Genomic DNA, 19,770 nt, shown 5'->3' with positions numbered 1-19,770 from the left:
CAAGAAGTTGTAAAGAAAGTGAATGTGGGGAGGAAGGAAGAGATTAATTTGGTTTTTCTCAGCAAGTTCGGGAAAATTAATTTAATCACGTAAGTTGGAGTCAGTTTACAGAAGACCTTGAAAGCAGATGAGATTTGGCCTGTATTTTTATGGGTAGGATGTCATCTTTGACAGTTTTTTAATTATTGTGATTAAGGAGGTGGATTCGGAAGAGCTGTTGGATGGCAATGTAGAGAATAGGTCAGAGTGGGGAAAGACTGGCTGTTTGTAGAGATCAGCTCTATCAGAGATGTTTTTGTGCCGATCCTGGAAGTGGAGAACACATGGTGCCTGCCATGATGCTTTGCACAAAGTAGGTGCTTCAGAGTACTTGTAGAGCAGTGCTGTATATGGAAATATACCCGGAAGGTACTCCATAAAGGTTCTTTCAAGTTGAATTGCACTGAAAAGAGCACTGGCCTTGGAGTCAGAAAATCTGAAATAGAATCCCTACTTATGTTATTGTAGTTAGTTATTTTTAACTTTTTTTAAAATTAATTTTTATTGGAGTATAGTTGATTTTTTTAAAATTATTTTTTATTGGAGTATATATTTTTAACTTTTTTGAGCCTTATCTGTATGATACCTGCCTTACCTGTCTCACACCTCTATGAGCTCAAATTAGTGATTGTTAAAGTGCTTTGTAAAGTGTTCTGTAAATATTCAGGTTTATTGTTATTGATGTAGAGATATTTCTTAAGCATCTCTGGGATATGCCATTATTAGGGTGGGAAGGGTATAGATGTGTCAAGAAAGGAGCTGGGATTTTGAGCCTACTAACTGAATGACCTATTGTCCTGAGTGTTAATTGAAAACATTAATTTGGGGGCTGTTTATTGCTCTTAGAGCTTCCAATCTGAAGACTATGGCTTTCTTTGGCAATGTGGGCGACTCTGAACAAACTTGGAGGCAATACCCTCTGGTAGAAAGAATGTGGGCTTTTTATACAGACTGACGGATTCAAATTCTGGCTCTGCCACTTGCTGGCATGGTTATCTACCTGTGTTTTTTATTTGTAAAGTGTTTTCATTTTCTATTGCTGTGTAACAAATTACCTCAAAAGCTTAGTGGTTTAAAACGACAATAATCATGTATTATTTCCTGGTTTTTGTGGGTCAGGAATTCAGACAGGGCTCAGCGGGAATGGCTTGCTCTGCTCCATGCTGTCTGGGGCCTACCGGGAAGACTCGAAGGCTCACCTGGGTCTGGCAGTTGATGCCACCTGTTGGCTGGAGATGTCTCTGGGGCTGCGGGCAGAACACCTACTCACAGTCTGGTGGCAGGTTCCAAAGGCAAGCGTCCTGAGAGTACGAGAAAGCCAGGTGGAAGAAGTATCGCCTTTGATATTCTAACCTTGAAAGTCACACAGCGTCATTTCTGTCACATTTTCTTGCTCAAGGCTGGTATAAAGCTCTACACAGTTTCAAGAAGAGGAAACATAGACCCATCCGTCTTTGAGTGGAGGAAAGTTAGTGTCACATCAGGAAAGCATTTGGGGTGGGAGATGTATTGTTGTGGCTCCATCCACAAGTGTGTAATGTCTGCCTGATGAGGTAATTGTGAGAATCAAATGAGCACATAGAAGCTTTTTAAAAAAATGTTTTCTTTCCTTTAGAGACCTTTAAATCTTAGGGATTTGTGAAAGAATTAAATAGCACTTTTTGGTTCCATAGAGTATCTTGGATGACTCTTTTTTTATGTGTGCTGAAAATAGAGATTGAATATTAACTCAGTGCTATAGAGTACTGTCTGATTAAAAAAAAAAACTTTTAGAAATGACAACTGTCAATAAGGTTGGTATGTAATGGCTTTTGGTGAAGTAAAGTTAGGAAGCACAGCTTCTTAAAAAACAACTCTTTATTGAAGTACATACTATACATACAGAAAAGTATATATAGCTTGATGAATTTTCATAAGTTGAACAGTCCTATAACTGGCGCCCAGATTAAAAACAAGAACATTACTAGTATGACAAAAGACCACCTCATGAGAAGCACTTTTTCTTTTAGTATAATATCAAGGTGAAAAGGGAAAACAGAAATTTTGGGATGTAGCAGTTCAGTGGTATACGTTGACTCCATTAAAAGAAAAATATAGGAGGGAAAGCACAAATTACAAAGTTAAGGTTAATTACCATCTAGTTTGTAGAATGACTAATCCATACAACAAGTTATGGTTTTATAGGAGGTATACTTGTATTGGGTTGGCCAAGAAGTGCCTTTAGTTTTTAAGTAAAAATAAAAGACGTATTTTTCATTTTCACCAAGAACCTTATTGAACAATGTAGTCACCCTTTTGTTCCACTACCTTCTGCCATTTTTCAGGCAACTTCATATTTCCATCTTCCCAAAACTTTTTACCTTTTTGAGCAAAGAACTGTTCAAGGTGCCTTTTACAGTCCTTCAGGGAATTGACATTTTTCCCGTTAAGAGAATTTTGTGAAGACCGAAATAAATGGAAATCCGAGGATGCAATGTCTGGTGAATACGGTGGATGAATCAGAACTTCCCAGACAAGCTGTAACAGTTTTTGCCTGGTCATCAAAGAAACATGCAGTCTTGCATTATCCTGATGGAAGATTACGTGTTTTCTGTTGACTAATTCCGGACGTTTTTCATTGAGTGCTGCTTTCAGTTGGTCTACTTGGAAGCAGTACTTGTTGGAATTAATCGTTTGGTTTTCCAGAAGGAACTCATAATAGAGGACTCCCTTCCAATCCCACCATATACACAACATAACCTTCTTTGGATGAAGACCAGCCTTTGGTGTGGTTGGTGGTGGTTCATTTCGCTTGCCCCACGATCTCTTCCGTTCCACATTATTGTACAGTATCTACTTTCATCGCCCGTCACAATTTGTTTTAAAAACGGAACGTTTTCAGTACGTTTAAGTAGAGAATCGCATGTGGAAATACGGTCAAGAAGGTTTTTCTTGCTTAACTTATGTGGAACCCAAACATCAAAGCAATTAACGTGACCAAGATGGTGCGAATGATTTTCAACGCTTGATTTGGATATTTTGAGTATGTCGGCTATCTCCTGCATGGTATAACGCTGATTGTTCTCAATTAATGTCTCAATTTGATCGCTGTCAACTTCAACTGGTCTACCCGACCACAGAGCATCGTCCAGCAAGGATTCACCAGCACGAATCCTCGCAAACCACTTTTGACATGTTTGATCAGTCACAGCACCTTCTCCATTCACTGCACAAATCTTTTTTGGCATTTCAGTTGTGTTTTTACCTTTTTTGAAATAATAAAGTATAATATGCCAAAAATGTTCCTGTTTTCCTTCCATCTTCAATATTAAAATGGCTACACAAAAATTCACCAATTTTAATGTCTTTTTTTAAATGCACACTGATATGACAGCTGTCACAATACAGTCTAACAAAATTGTTTCGAATGAAGTTAAAGACAACTAAGTGCTACTAGAGCCATCTTACGGAAAAAACCGAACGAACCTTTTGGCCAACCCAATAGCAGAGAGCCAGGGATTCGAAACTAACATTAAAAAAAGTGATTTGGTCAGTCTAAATCACTAGTCAGAAAAGCTCAAATTAATGTTTTTCCTTTAAAAGCTACAATATCCTTGTTTTTAGAATAGTATCCAATCCTATTAATCTAAAACTATGACTAGTTTTGTATGTATACTTACAACCTAAGTTAGTATACTTTGAAAGTGAACATATATACATTTTATAACAATAGTTTGTATATTTTTCTGATTAATTTTGCATTAACTTCTGAAAATTTCATGGTTTGATGTTTATGCTTATTAAAGCTAATAAAAGTCATGGTTAAATGAGGAGGTAGACCGTTTTCAGCTCAACAGCTTAATCATGGGAATTTGGGAAACATTTTTGCTGTGCTATATATGTGGAATTTCAAAACTGTTTTGACAAATAAGATGCTTAAAATTCAGAAAATTGATTGTACATGGCTAACAAGAGATTAAGAAATGCTGACTTTGGAGTCAGACATCCTGGACTGAATCTCAGCTCTGCTACTTAACATGTGTGATGTGGAGCAAGTTACGTAATTGTCCTCTGCCTCAGTAAAGTGGAGATTATAATAGTACCTGCCTATAGGTTGTTATGAGGATTAAGTGAGTTAAAATATGTAAAGTGGCAATGCCTGGTGTACAGTTAACCTTATATAAAAGTTAGCTATTACTTTGACTCTTACTGTTACTGTTATTATGGCCTGTATTCAAGTTGTAGTCCATGGTATGTTTGTGAGCTATAACTTCATAAAGGAAGTAAAATTTTTAAGAAAATTTGTTTTGTTTATTTATTATTTTTGACCACATTGGGTCTTTGTTGCTACGCGAGGGCTTTCTCCAGTTGCGGTGAGCAGGGGCTACTCTTCGTTGCGGTGCATGGGCCTCTCATTGCAGTGGCTTCTCTTGTTGTGGAGCGTGGGCTCTAGGCGCACGGGCTTCAGTATTTGTGGCACACGGGCTTCAGTCGTTGTGGCTCGCGGGCTGTAGAGCACAGGCTCAGTAGTTGTGGCACATGGGCTTAGTTGCTCTGCGGCATGGGGGATCTTCCCGGACCAGGGCTCGAACCCGTGTCCCCTGCATTGGCAGGCGGATTTTTAACCACTGCACCACCAGGGAAGCCCCCTAAAATTTTTTTAAACCAAAATATATTCAGTACTTGAGTATACATGCCTATCAAGAAATTACCTAGTTCTAGAAAAATTTCAGCTTTGCAAAGTCAGAAACTTTATTTTATCTAGTTTGCCCAAAGTTGGTGGGGCTCTTAGGGACTAACATGCCATGTGTTAGAGAAATAGCCCCTTAATTTTAAGTTTACAGTGAACAAAATATTAATCCCTGTCATCCGGGCTTCTCCGTAGTATCAACCAACTTGTGAAACCAGATTAAAACATTGCTTGTGAACATAGGGTAAGAACAGAGGGACGTTTTATTAAATATGGAGAAGATTAAGGACAGACTGACTCTATTCCACAGTGCTCAACTCAAACACCCTAGGGACTGAAATACTTGTATCCACCAGTTCCGTCTTTTTCTTCTATGTATAGTACTAGATACACATTGACAGATTTGATCTATTTGTTTTCTCTTGCAGAGCCATACTGCTTGTACTAGTAGTACATTAAATGCCTTTTTGGAATTATCCTTTTGCACTAAACCAATTTAGTTTTCTAGACTGGTCCATGGGCTTTCCCAAATCTTCAGCACCATATTTACAAATCATCTTTTAGGGCTAATAAGTGACTAATTCGTTATCTATTCTTAGTAGATTTTTACAAGTGTAGTTCTCAGTGTGTGATTCTTCACATTTAGGAGCACTTTAAGTCCCTTTTATCACTAGTTACAATAATACCATGATGTAGAACAGTCCCTTTTTAAATAGCTAAATAAATCTTTAAGCCTTCTTTTGTTTGAATTATGTCTTAAAACATTAAAATTTTATCTTATAATAAAATGTTAATGCTAGTGCTTGTCACCATGATAGGACAAAATAGTTTCTTAGGCTAAGTTTTATCTTCTGCCTTTTGCCTCATTCCCTCCTCTACCCACCAGACAGGGCTTTCGTGCTCACTCTGGCTAAAAAATTGAGATACTTAAAATGTTTTCAAAGGGAGTGAGGTGTGATTTCTCATGGAGGGTGGCAGCCTCCACTTTATGAAACAGTTGTGTTATGAGAGTTATGTTTCTGTGAGTTTGGAAATGGGAATGCATTTTCTGATAGGAACTGACAGTTGTTTCTAGGAGAAATGCTGTTCTATTAAAAAGAGTGACTAGTTTGGCCCACAACTCATACAGTAAAGTTTGTTTGTTTGTTTTTGCTGTGCGTGTATGGAGATAAAGAATGCATTGACTATCGATAACTAATCTACTTTGGTGTCACTGTGCCGAAGGTCCCAGCAGTTTTATCCACCATTGTTTTTGCACCATCAATGCAAATATCAACACAGTGAAGAAGGCAAATGTCTTAGTATTTTATGAAAATAGTTTTGACCTCAAGACCCACTGAGAAGCTCTAGGAAACCCTCAGGAGTCCTCAGACCACAATTTGGGAGCCAAAGTTAGACTGAATGGATGTCTTTGGTTTATTTTTAAACTACTTTATTGAGATATAATAAGCATATCATATAATTCACACCTTTAAAATGAACAGTTCAATGGTTTTTATTATATTTACCAGCACAATTATCTAATTTTATGACATCTTTATCACACTGTTAATCTATGTTCTGTCTCTAGGCTTGAGATTTGCCTATTCTGGACATTTCATATAAATGAAATACAATTTGTGGTCTTCTGTGATTGGCTTCTTCTTACTTAGCATAATGGTTTTGAGGTTTATCCATGTTATAGCATTTATCGGTACTTATTCCTTTTTATGGTGGAATAATATTTCATCATATTCTATTTTGTTTATCCATTCATCAGTTGATAGATATTTGGGTTGTTTCCACTTTTTGGCTATTATGAATAATGCTGCTCTGAACATCTGTATACAAGACCTGTCCACAGGTCTTTCTGTGGACATATGTTTCCGTTTCTCTTAGATAGATGTCCAGGAGTGGACTTTCTGGGTCGTATGGTACCTCTGTGCTTAACATTTTGAGGAATTGTCAGACTGTTTTCCAAAGCGGCTGCACCGATTTACATTTCCACCAGCAGTGTATGAGGATTCCAGTTTCTTTGGCTTTTAAAGAACCCTCGTTTACTGTAAGGAAAATGGTGGTGACTCTGGCTAATTGGAGAGTGTATACCCTGCCCAAAGGCATTCAGATTACAATTAAAAAACAAAATAAAACGCTGTGCTGTCCAAACCAAACAGGTCTTGGCCAGATTCAGCTCTTGGCTACTGATTTGGAACCTCAGGTTCTAGTATACTTTTCTGTTGAGTGGTACTTCTTGTAAGGTTTTAAAAAATTGAGCAAAGTTTTAAAAAATATAGTGTATAAAAAGGTTTAAAGAATAAAACACTTATGCACCTGTCACTCAGTTTAATAAATCATTACCAATACAGTTAAAGCCTGTTGTGAACAGCCTCCAATTTTAATGCCTTTCTTCTCCACCACAGTTAACAACTTTTCCAGAATTTGGTTTTTTGTCTTTCTGTTTCTTTACATTTTCACTATGTGTGTTTGGAAATTGTTTGCACAATATTATGTGTCCACAAATGCCTTTTTCTAGTAAAGGGTCAGAGAGATACGTGACTCAAAAAAGATTGACTACTAAAGTATAATGCCTGATTTTTTTAAAAAATAAATTTATTTATTTTATTTATTTTTGGCTGTGTTGGGTCTTCGTTGCTGCGTGTGGGCTTTCTCTAGTTGCGGCGAGCGGGGGCTACTCTTCGTTGCGGTGCGCAGGCTTCTCATTTTGGTGGCTTATCTTTGTTGTAGAGCACGGGCTCTAGGTGCGCGGGCTTCAGTAATTGTGACATGTGGGCTCAGTAGTTGTGGCTCGCGGGCTCTGGAGCTCAGGCTCAGTAGTTGTGGCGCATGGGCTTAGTTGCTCCGCGGCATGTGGGATCTTCCCGGAGCAGGGATCGAACCCACGTCCCCTGCATTGGCAGGCGGATTCTTAACCACTGCACCACCAGGGAAGTCCCTAATGCCTGATTTTTAAAGGCAAAAGAAATTATATTAAGAGGAGCCAAAAATAATATCACAAGTTTATGTTGGGGCGGAAAGCTAATTGTTCATATTTTATCAAATACGCTGTTCCTCCTTTTTTCCTCTTAAAAAACCAAAATTAAAAAAAAAGCTTTTTTTCCCCTCTCATCTATTGTTTGCAGTAAATTCCAAACAAGCGTTGCAGTGAAAATTGTTTTACTGTACCTCCAAGTCTGAGAGACTGTGAATCAGTGAGCTATGCCTGTTTAGAGGTGCTGCTTTAAACAACAGAACTGAAACCTGAAAGGGAAAGAAGTTCTTAGTATAAATTGTACTGAGAATCCCTCGGTCAGTTAATCCATTTTCTTCTTTAGCCCTGTGTTTTCTATCGTGTGTGTGTGTGTGTGTGTATGTGTATAATTAACACTACAAGCGTTAATATACTAACAGTTTCTCTTATAATTCTTTATTACCCTGACCCACCAAGTGTAAGATTTTATTATTATTATTACTCTTATTATTTGGCCGTGTGTCCTGTGGGATCCCAGTTCCCTGACCAGGAATCGAACCCACACCCACGGCAATGAAAGCGCTGAGTCCCAACCACTGGATCACCAGGGAATTCCCCAAGTGTAAGATTTTTAAGACCAGAATTTTCTGAAGTAGAAAACATTTGGAGAGTTAGACTTCAAAATCGTAATGAACCTGAACACTGATTTCTGTGGTATTTTGTGAAATGGCCTGTTCTTTAGTACATGTGGGAGAGACTCTCCAACATGGATGGAGTTAGCTGTAGATGACACAAATATGCAGATATTTTTCTTGTTTTCTTGTAAAACTATGGGGCTTTCCACTCCTTCCTGTTTGGTTATGTTTAACCTAATAATAAATTGATAGTGTGAGGGTTATAACTGCCAGTCTAGTGCAAAGAATGTCTGAGATGTTGATCTTAACCAGCACTTGTCAGAAAGGTCATTAAAACTCTTTTTATTCCTTCTAATTGTTTACCAGACATCAGATCTTAGTCAAGATCATTAAGTAATTAATGAGTTCTAATATGAGCAAAGTATATCCAGTCCTTGTTTGGAGGTTCAGAGTACTCTGTTCTTGGTAGATGAATGAATATATGCAGAAAATATATATATATCTGATAGATGCAGAATTAAGTGATGTTGACCCATGTACATACATTTCTCTTGCAAACGTATTGTGTAATACTGCTGAGGGGAGGGCCTAATGCCAATAATTGCTTTGAAATATATGAAGTCATTTTCAGACTAATTCCTTGTTAGGAGAAGACATCATTAGGTCATATTAGATAATGACTTTTAAAATTTCTGTACTGCTATATGGATGCTACTTTAAGTAAAGATTTTAATTGAAGGAAGTCATGCAAAGTGTAATTATGGTATATACAATAGATCTGTTTGTTCTGTCTGCTGTGAAATGACTTGAGTGAGGCTAATAATTCTGCCCAAATAGAATTTACTCCTCTGGAGAATAGTATGTGGTATGTTTTAATTTCATAAAGGGGCTCTTCCTCGGGGAGCCTGTCTGCCCTGATTATGTCAGAGTAAAGTGGGGAGAACAGTGTCCTATGTACTCTGATATTTAAGAGGATTCCTCCCCGTCTTTTTAAAAAGTACTGCGGCCATTGAGTGTACAAACCATTTACTGCTTTTGAATGTAGCTGGGAAAATGAATCGGGAAGACTCTTAAAAGCTAAAATGGTAATAAAATATGTATGGTTGAATTCATGTTATTTCATGGTTAATAGTAGCACATAATCAAATAGCAATAAATACAGATTTTTCAAAGTTTTACCAGCAAGAGCTAGTAGGTTGCTAAAATGAACTGTTTGATAGCTGATTAGTAAACCTGTCTGAACAAAAATTAGACTGTTCTAGTAGAATTTATGAAATCTTAGCATTGTCATTGGGCATGTATCTATCTTGTTTATGCTTTTATTGGTACAGCAATAAGAAGGAATAAGCTGTTTTTCTTAATTCAAGAAAAGAGAGTCTTTATCACTGTGCTTGAAATACTGCTTGGATACTAACATTTGATATAATGAGGATGCAGGGTTATGTGTGTGTGTGGCTAGTTACTAGATTAAGTTATAGCTAATATGAATTAAATGTTTTGAATTTCCCCAGAATTCTGGATTCACCATAAAATTATCAGATACCATATGATATACTAGATAAGATATCTAATTACGAATAAAGTTTAGGTAAAACTACCAAGTCCCACTATTAATGTTTTTAAAATTTGTCTTTGTTGTTTGTTTGGCAATACTTTTTTTTAGGGCTCTTTGTCTCAATCTCCAGTTTAGGAGTTGTTGCTAATGTAAACCAAATGTTGCATAAGGATCTAGACTTACGTTTTAAAGATGGAGGTAGCAGGACTTCCCTGGTGGTCCAGTGGTTAAGACTTCACGCTCCCAGCTCCCAATGCAGGGGGTACAGGTTCGATCCCTGGTCGGGGAGCTAAGATCCCACATGCCGCGTGGCACGGCCAAAAAAAACTAACCAAAAACCCACACACACAAAAAGATGGAGGTAGCAGTACTCTATGAGGAAATGTGACATGAGAAACCATTCCACCCAAAAAGTTGCTGTATCACAATATCTTAGGAATCTTTCTGATCCATTCAGCAGCTGAACGTCAACCCTTTCCCAAGTACCAAGCTAAAAGTTAGGATAATCTTTATTAATCCTTAGTTCCATTAAATTGTGGTGAAATTATTTTTAGCACACAGTATCTCTAAACATACTAGTAAAACAAAAAACAAAGCAAAACAGAAAAGTAGAAAGGGAAGTTGAATTATTCTCTTGTGGACTTTGTAAGGCTAGATTTTTGCAGGCTCAGACTTGAAATGATTCTATTGTTTAATTTTGAGCATTGTGCATTTTTCATGAGAGTGATATTTAGCTAAAAATGAAAAATGACTTCTTTTGCAAGTTAATAGTGTAGAGTCCTGGAGCCCTTTATCCTACCTCCTTAGAATTCATTAAAGAACTATCTTGTGTGATGGTGAATTTCACTTTTGTTTCACTTTTATTAAACCTAATTTATATATACTTATATTAAATTAAAAATTCTATAGAATGGGTAATAATTAAGAGTAATAATAATCTTTACCTTCACGTATTGACCCATAAATGAAACAGATCAGTAATGCTTTTGTTCCACTTTTAGGAAAACAAGTAGAATTTACAAAAGATCATGGAGTAGGTAGAAGTTGTATTTGCCATTTAATTTTAAAAAACTCTTTGTTATGGAGAATTAAAAGATATGCCAAAGTAGACAGAATAGTATAATAGGCTGCCTGTTGCTCAGCCCTCAAAGCCATTCACCCATGGCTAATACCGTCCTATCCACATCTTCAACTCTTTCCTTTTTCCCACATTATTTTGAAGTAAATCCCATTTTACCCACAAGTATTTTAATATATCCTTATTATTTTTAACATAACCAAAATACCATTATTACACCTTAAAAATTAACAGTAGTTATGCAGTAGCATCAAAGTTTCAGTCAGTGTTCACATGTCCAATTGTCTCATGAAGTTTTTTCCCCAGAGTTTGTTTTGAAGAGCATCCATATATGGTCTACCCATGGTGATTGGGTTATATGTCTTTTAATTTATTGGTTCCTTGGTTGTTAGAGAAATGGGGTCATTCGTTGTGTTGATGGGTTAATAAGTGAATTTATTACAGAGGATGTACTATGCTTATTTAGTCAGCTGCCAAATCTTGATTTTTCTTGTGAATATTTTTATCCTGACATTCCTTTCTATCCTCTCTGACGTTACCCTAGTTAGTACCATAATTGCCTTATATTTAGCCTTCTAACTGGTTTCTGGAACCTTCCTTCAAGCCTGCTCCTACTTCCTGTAGTCTGTCTTTTGAATTTGGAGCCTTTATTATTTCTACTAATTAAGAAATGTCACTGCCTGGGTGACATCTTTTATGTGTTCATCCCTCCCTGTTTTCTAATGCTTGTACTGTTTAGCTTTATCGTATGTGTTTTGAGTCCCCCTCCCCTTTGAGACCGTGGTTACTTGAAATCCGGGACCACTTCTTATTCTTCGTGCCTCGTACGGTGTTTTGCAGGCAGAAGGTGCTCTGTAAATGTCTCTTGATTGATTATAGCTGTTCTGTTAGTGCTTGTTCTCCAAAGCTCCCCGTTCTCATATTAGCCCCAATTAGTAGTTGGAAAGGTGATTTGTGAGTCTGGGAGTTGGATTTTATTTTATTATTTTTTTAAAGTATTTATTTATTTATTTGGCTGCGTCGGGTCTTAGTTGCCGCACGCAGGATCTTCGTTGCGGCGTGTGGGATCTTTTAGTTGTGGCATGCAGGCTCTTAGTTGCCGCATGCAGGATCTAGTTACCTGGCCAGGGATCGTACCCAGGCCCCCTGCATTGGGAGCTTGGAGTCTTAACCGCTGGACCACCAGGGAAGTCCTGGGATGAAGAGTATTTCTCAAGACAATGGTAGGGCCTGATGAGCCATTTCCATCCACTCCACCATATAGGGCGCGGTTTTCTAGAAAGAGAGATTCTTGTCCCCTGGATCCGGTCTCTTGTTTACTCTCTTGGCACCATAGCTTTTGTTTTGCTTTTCTTGTTTTGACAACAACCTTCTGTTCCAATGCTGTTCATTGATGATATTTTAAGTGTGCTGTTTCCTGGTGATCTAATATTAGGACCATACTGTAGGATAAATTTCCTTGGGAAGAATTTCCCGAAGATTAAACAATTTGTGATATATAGATGTTGCAAACTGGGGTGCTGTAGGCTACATTTACCCATAGATGTTTGTTTGGCCTGTAGTTTCAATGTTTAAAAATATGGGGGTTTCATATGAAAATTCAGATTTGCAGTTTTTCCTAAACAACCTGAAAATCTGGCATCACTGGGCTTTCTGCCTCCTTTGACAAGGTCATGAGCTCTTCAGGTCCCCAGCTGGTGGACTCCCTCAGTTATGTTATTTGCCTGGTCCCTGTGGACCTTTCCATCCAACCCTTGGTGTAGATCCTTAACGGCTTCAGTCACAAAACATGTCCTTTCCTGACCTTGGCCCTGGGTTTGGGGCTCACATTTCTTTTTGAAACCCTTAACTTCTACACTCTGAAGATGGTATGTTCTCAATTTTTCTTTAGTTTATTAAGTTTAGCCATGTGACTTCTATAATTGTTGATATGACTTTATAAATTATCAAGTGTTCAGCGTAACACATTATTATTGATTTGCAAAAATGTAAAACAATGCTACTCTTCAGTAAATATATATTTATATTTATATAAATATAAATATTTTTGAGAATAGTGTTATTTTTTCTTAAATGTTATTTATGTTAACATGTAATAAATCTTGCTATTTTAAATGAATTAATAACATATTTTAAACTTAAATATGTTTCTCAGCTTTAATTTCTAATGCAAAAAAAATTTCTGTAGGCTATAACCCATGTAAAAAGAAGCTTTTTAGGGTCCTCAGTTGTTTAAGAGTGTAAAGGAGTCCTGATACCAAAAAGTCTGACAATCTCTGATACTAAAGGGTAATGTGTTAGCCCAGGTTAATCAGAATTGTCTAAGGTATTCACCAAAATTTTAGAACATAATCATTTTTTCCCTTGTAAGCAATATCATGTAAATCAACATTAGGTCCCTGCAAAAGTTTATTGAATCCATGGTATTTCTGAAGTGTATAACATTATTTAACTAAGACATTTAGGCATATAATTCTGTGAATTTGGAGTTCTAACTTAGAATGCCAAGAAATTTAACCCTTTACCTTTTGGGAGGGGGCCAGGGATTCCCTGGTTCTAAGCCTTTCTGATTGTTCTCTTGCTCTTGGTAGAGAGAGTTTGTTGCATAAACAGTGGGGAGAGGATTTGAAGAACTGAGATGGAATTTTGGTGTGATTTGAGATTCTGGTGGGGGGACTTTCAAACAAGATTCAGATGCTAGAGGAGTGAGAGAATGAGTAGTTGTAGAGAAGAAAACAGGGGTTCCTTGGAGGCAAGAAGGGGATGAAATAATCCTACCTGCTCCCCTTTGTGGGCGGACAACCTGGAAAAGCAGATGCTGTGCCACAGGTTCCTGAAAGCTCTCCCTCTCCCAGTTTTGTCTTTCTGTCCATCCACCCCTTACCTCCCCCCAACCTCCCACCCCGAAAGCAAGGAGGGAATCTTTTTTCCTTCCTCTCTCCACTTCAGCTTACTCTGTCTCATCATTATAGAGTCCTCACCTTACATCACTGGAGTAATAGAACAGTTAAAGCAAGATATGAGTGGAGAAGAGGAACCATTTTGCTTTTGCTTGGTGAGATAGAAAGGGAGGTAGGCAGGATGGAGAGAGATTCCCAGCAGCCATAATGAGGGTGGGGGATTCCTGGACCAGTTTGGTTGGGCAGCCGTCCAGGTAGAAGAACAGTATGTATAGCCAGGACACACGCATCTCTTCATTCTCTAGTTGCAAATACCTGTCTTGTCTCTCCAACTGTTTTTTAGATCCCTTTGAGTTAGGAATTGGATCCTAACTAATTATCCTTATAGTTCAAAGGATTTATAGGTATAGAGTATCTGTTAGGATCTAGCAGAGGGTTAGGCTCACAGGTGCTCAAGCAGTACTTTTAGATTGAAAAACATCATGTATATTGTCCTGTTGCCCTAAGAAGAGAGTGGAAAGTCCTTAGCATATATCTCGTAAAATGGTGTAGAACTGGGAGAGGCTCTGAAGGTCTTGCAAGAGTATATTCAGAGAAGATAAGATTAGATGTGATTTTAACTATAGTTAAACCATAGTTTAACTGATTATTGGAGGGGCTTCGGCCTACAGTTTCCACTGCCTGAGGAGAGCTAGTTCTGATGGCTCTCTTGGTCTTTGCTCTGCCTTTCAAGAAGGAGCTCCTCTGGGCGTGAGACTCCCAGGATAGGTCTGTTCCCCATAGGGTGGGTTATGTGATGTTCCTGTGTCTACCAGGATATTTAAAGGGGACAGAAAAGGCAGGAAAAGAGTATATATTAAAAAGAATATATATATTTATAGATGTATAACTGAATCACTTTGCTGTACATCTGAAACTAACACATCTGAAACTACTAATTGTAAACAATATTTCAAAAAAATTTAAAAAATGATGTGAAACAAGCAAGAAACCTTTGACAAAAAATCTGGTTGCTGTCCACAAGGTGGAATTATTTGATTATAAATTTGTATATCAAAAACTTTAATAAAATTTTTTTTGACTGCATTGGGTCTTCGTTGCTGTGCACAGGCTTTCTCTAGTTTCGGCGAGCGGGGGCTACTCTTCATTGCGGTGTGCGGGCTTCTCATTGCAGTGGCTTCTCTTGTTGCAGAGCACAGGCTCTAGGCGCGTGGGCTTCAGTAGTTGCGGCTCACAGGTTCTAGAGTTCAGGCTCAGTAGTTGTGGCGCACGGGCTTAGTTGCTCCACAGCATGTGGGATCTTCCAAGACCAGGGCTCGAATCCATGTCCCCTGCATTGGCAGGCGGATTCTTAACCACTGTGCCACCAGGGAAGTCCCTAATAAAACTTAAAAATGTTCCTAAGTAAAAAAGATAGACAACTGTCAAGATTTCAGATGTCAGCAGAATGCAGTCACTGTGAAGGAGAAAAGGATGGCAAGACTAATTTTATTTCTGTTTTTACTCATAAGTAATTCAAATTTCAGGATACCTGTCAGTTTTATGTAGCTGGTAAGTCTTTGGAAGTTGAACCTGTAATGCATAAGCAGTTTTGACTGGAGTTTTTTGTTTTGCAAACTGGGATTCTTATAGCAGTTTTATGTAATTATACATATATATCTAAATCTGCATTAAAGCAGATCGTTTCCTCTTTATTGTTTAGATGGAATGAACATTTACAAGGTTATCAAGTGTTTTTTTAATCTATTTTTTATTGAAGTATAGTTGAATTACAGTGTTGTTTTAGTTACTGCTGTACAGCAAAGTGACTCAGTTATACTTATATACACATTCTTTTTCATATTCTTTTGCAGTATGGTTTTTCACAGGATATTGAATATAGTTCCCTGTGCTATACAGTAGGACCTTGTTGTTTATCCATTCACGTGTTTTAAAAAATAAATTTTACCCTATGAAATGAAAACCGTCTTAAGAATCTGTAGTAGTAGCTACTGTTCATATAACTGCACTTTATTATTTTGTCAGACTTCACATACTCCGGTGTGTAGAAAACTGGGTGAGCTGATGTTTTGGTCATGTGTAACAAGCTTCCTTGCTCGACTTTATTCTCATCAAGTGTTACCACAACAGAAACCCCATATGTAAGCAAGGTCTTTGTTCAGTTATTACTCCCACTTAGTCACTAGTGAGTCATAGCCACTCTTGCAATCTGCCGTGTTCTTTGGGGGATCAGAAACTGCCATAAAATAGGGGGAACCAGACATTGAATATACATTTGGTACTATTTGCATGAATGTCTTTTCTCTGAAAGTTAGATTTATTAGGACTGAACCCGTATGCTAGCCTTTATCCACTCACATCGGGAAGGATGCTTAAAAGTAGGATACTGGGACAGAGACTGGTTCAAGATTGAGTCATACCTTGGCACCAAACTAGGACTTTGTGCCTTGCTGTTTCCATAAGCTTTACTTAAGTTTTCTGACACTGACTTCATCTTTAACCGCTGTATTAGACATCTCTTCTGTCCCACTTCAGGTCTTCTTGGCCTCACTCTCCCCAGAGCCTTTAATCACTTTTCACCCCTGGCTGTTGCCAACTCAAACTGGACCCTGACCAACTTGACGTGGACATAATCTGACACCTCATGCCTCACTCCCCTTTCCCCTCTTCCCTGGGGCTGTAATCCATGATAAGACCTAGGCTTTGCTTTCTGAGGAATCCATGCTAAGAACATCCTTTTTGTATGCCCTTGGCCTATATACTAAATGGGTTCTCTTGCTTATGTATTACGTTACAGTTGATCTGACATATTTTGACCCCACTCTGAACTTAGAAATTAGGAAGAGGTTAGGTCTGTTCTTCATAGTGTGGATTAATTTTTTTTTAATTTTAAAAAAATATTTATTTATTTGGCTGCATCAGGTCCCAGTTGCAGTATGCAGGATCCTCTTTGCGGCACGCGGGATCCTTCGTTGCGGCGTGCGGGCTCTCCGTTGTGGCACGTGGGCTTCTCTCTAGTTGTGGCACGGGCTGTAGAGCTCACGGGCTCAGTAGTTGCGGCACGTGGGCTCTCTAGCTGTGGCGTGTGGGCTCCAGAGCACGTGGGCTTAGTTGCACCACGACATGTGGGATCTTAGCTCCCCAACCAGAGATCAAACCCGAGTCCTCTGCATTGGAAGGCGGATTCTTAACCACCGGACCACCAGGGAAGTCCCTTGTGTGGATTAGTTTTTACTTTTGTCAACCTCATAAACATTAGATAGGATCTAGGATTGAGGTGTTGCCAGTGGAATTTAGCCATCATCATTGCTTGTAAGGATAGGAAAAGGCAAGAGTTGGTTGAAGGGCATCAGAGAAGTATGACTCATAATGGAGTTTGAGTTCTGGATCTACCATTACCAACATGTAAAAGTTTACATGACTTCCCTGAGCTTCAGTTTCCTTTTCTGTAAAATCAAGGTGAGAACACCGTAATATAGATCTTGTCAGATTGCTATTGGTATAAATGAGTTATTTATGTAAAATGCCTGGTACATGGTAGGTACTTAGTAGATGGTAGCTGCTATTATTCCTTGATTCGTTTATTCTGATCAACTTTCTTCATAAAAATTTTATTCATTGAAATACGTCATATTTTAAGTAATTTTTTTCCGACAACACTGGTCTATGCTAGAAACTCAGTAAATACTTACTGGCTAGGTTAGACATGCAGTAAACTATCATACTATGTTCCTAATAACAAATCATGCCCTTTTGCTTTTAATTGGCAATAATCTTAGGTGACTCAAGCTATAGCTCTAAGTGTAGTTTCCTAACCCTCCAGATAGCAAGTACAAGATGTTTATTTCAGGGATTGTGGGTTTCCTCTAAAGAGCATCAATTTGCATAACATTGCCCAGAGTTGGTTTCCTTGTTCTGAGCAAAGAGCTATTATTATAGTTAAAGGAACTTCGTGGTCAAGGCCTTTGAACACGTGGAAGGTGTAAATAATGCAGAGACAGCTAGGACAGTGTTCATGGAAATATGAGAAGTGAACAGAGAATTTAGTTTTTGGATCTTTTCATTGATGATAAATAGCATTTGTAAGCATTATTATTTCTTATAGTGTGTTGGATCCTTTGCAAGGGTCTTACCTACAGGTTCAGCAAAAGTACTTACAATAGAAAATATAAGCACCATGATTATATTAGAATTTTCAGAAGAGGAGTGAGGCAGGAAGGCGTTGTATGACTTCCCAACATCACACAGTAAGTGGCAGAGCTGGGGTTTGAACTCAGGTTTGAGTGAGCTCATGTCTCCAAAGCCAGATACACTCCGTGTATCACTAGATACACTGCTTCTTATTGCCTTGTAAGATTTCTTTTTTTAAAAAAAAATATTTATTTATTTATTTGGCTGCCCTGGGTCTTAGTTGCGGCACACAGGATCTTCGTTGCCGCATGCGGGACCTTTAGTTGTGGCATGAGGGATCTTTTAGTTGCAGCATGTGAACTCTTAGCTGTGGCATGTGGGATCTAGTTCCTTGATCAGGGATCGAACCCGGGCCCCCTGCATTGGGAGCACAGAGTCTTAGCCACTGGACCACCAGGGAAGTCCCCTGCCTTGTAAGATTTCACAGAAGAGTTTCTTCTTTATCTTTAAACATTTGAAAACATATAATTGATTTTTTTAAAAAAAGTAAAAAAGAAAATAAAAAATATAATTAGTAAATTCAGATTAGAGCAAAACTGTAGGCATTCAACAATTATTGATTGGTATCTAATATATGCAGCCCTGGCAAGGTGCCTGATAAGGGAAGGATAAGTATGACTTGCTCTTCTTTTAAGGAATCACATTCTGGAGTTAGGGAAGCCCATACACAGCTGAGTATATTACATTTGTTAATGCATTCAACAAGTATTTGTTGAATGCCCTCTGTGGGTGTCAGGATAGTGTTGACCTTAAGAAAACAATGATGAACAAAAGAAAATTTGGTCCCAGGCTTCATGGAGCTTCTTAGTCTATCAGGGTTATTATGAACTGGTCTAAGGCGTTTGGGTCGCTTATAATCAGACATTAGTAACCTCCTACAATTAGAGCTAGGTGAGAGCTTGTAGGCCTTCTTCCTCATCCCACACTACCATGGGGTAGGTCAACCACGAAGTTCTGACGAATTCTGCCTCAGATCTATTAGCGCAGGCACAGCATTAATCATACAGCTTGTTCCTGTGAGCTCCATGAAGTCACAGCTCTCAGACAGGCGCTTTGCCCGAAAGTTCCCCTTGAGACAAAGGTAGCAGGATTCAGTACCCTCTGCTTAGAATTATGTGGCAGAGCCTGAATTCAGGTCTGGCTAGAGCCCTAGGCCAAGAACCCTACCCCAATGGCACAGGATGCCAGGTTTGTTAAAGGCTTAGACTTTGTCCTCCCAAGAATGGAGGTACCTGTGTAAGATTTCTAGTCAGTCTGAATAGTTTTAACACTACGCATTTTACCAGTTAAAAATTATTTCTGACATTTCTTGTGCTGAATAATGAACTGTGTAGTGTTGATCAGAAGGAAAGACAGCTGAACCTATTTTTGCATGAACCCCTTTGGCAGTCTGATAAAGTCTGTAGACCCTTCTCAGAATAATCTTTCAAAAGCATAAAATGCAAAGGATGACAAAAGAAACCAAATATAATGAGGGACTTCCCTGGTGGTCCAGTGGCTAAGACTCCACGCTTCTAATGCAGGGGGCCTGGCTTCGATCCCTGGTCAGGGAACTAGATCCCGAAAGCCACAACTAAGAGCCTGCATGCTGCAACAAAGATCCCGCGTGCTGCAACTAGGACCTGGCGCAGCCAAGTGAATGAATGAATGAATGAATGAATGAATAAATAAATAAATATTTTAAAAAAGAAACCAAATGTAATGAAATATAGTTCCAGAAATATTTTTAAAGATGTGTGATACAGTAATATGTGCT

At 38.4% G+C, this 19,770-nt stretch overlaps 1 protein-coding gene across 1 annotated transcript in view; it reads left to right on the top strand.

Moving 5' to 3' along the window:
* Positions 1-19,770, top strand: part of KIF13B (kinesin family member 13B) — a 188,367-nt gene that overhangs the window by 18,876 nt on the left and 149,721 nt on the right. The gene's annotated exons all lie outside the window — the stretch shown is intronic.

The sequence above is a fragment of the Eubalaena glacialis genome, chromosome 9 (assembly GCF_028564815.1).
Source record: "Eubalaena glacialis isolate mEubGla1 chromosome 9, mEubGla1.1.hap2.+ XY, whole genome shotgun sequence".
Lineage (NCBI taxonomy): Eukaryota > Metazoa > Chordata > Mammalia > Artiodactyla > Balaenidae > Eubalaena > Eubalaena glacialis.
The sequence above is the reverse complement of the archived record's forward strand: the minus strand, read 5'-3'. Positions and strand labels throughout refer to the sequence as shown.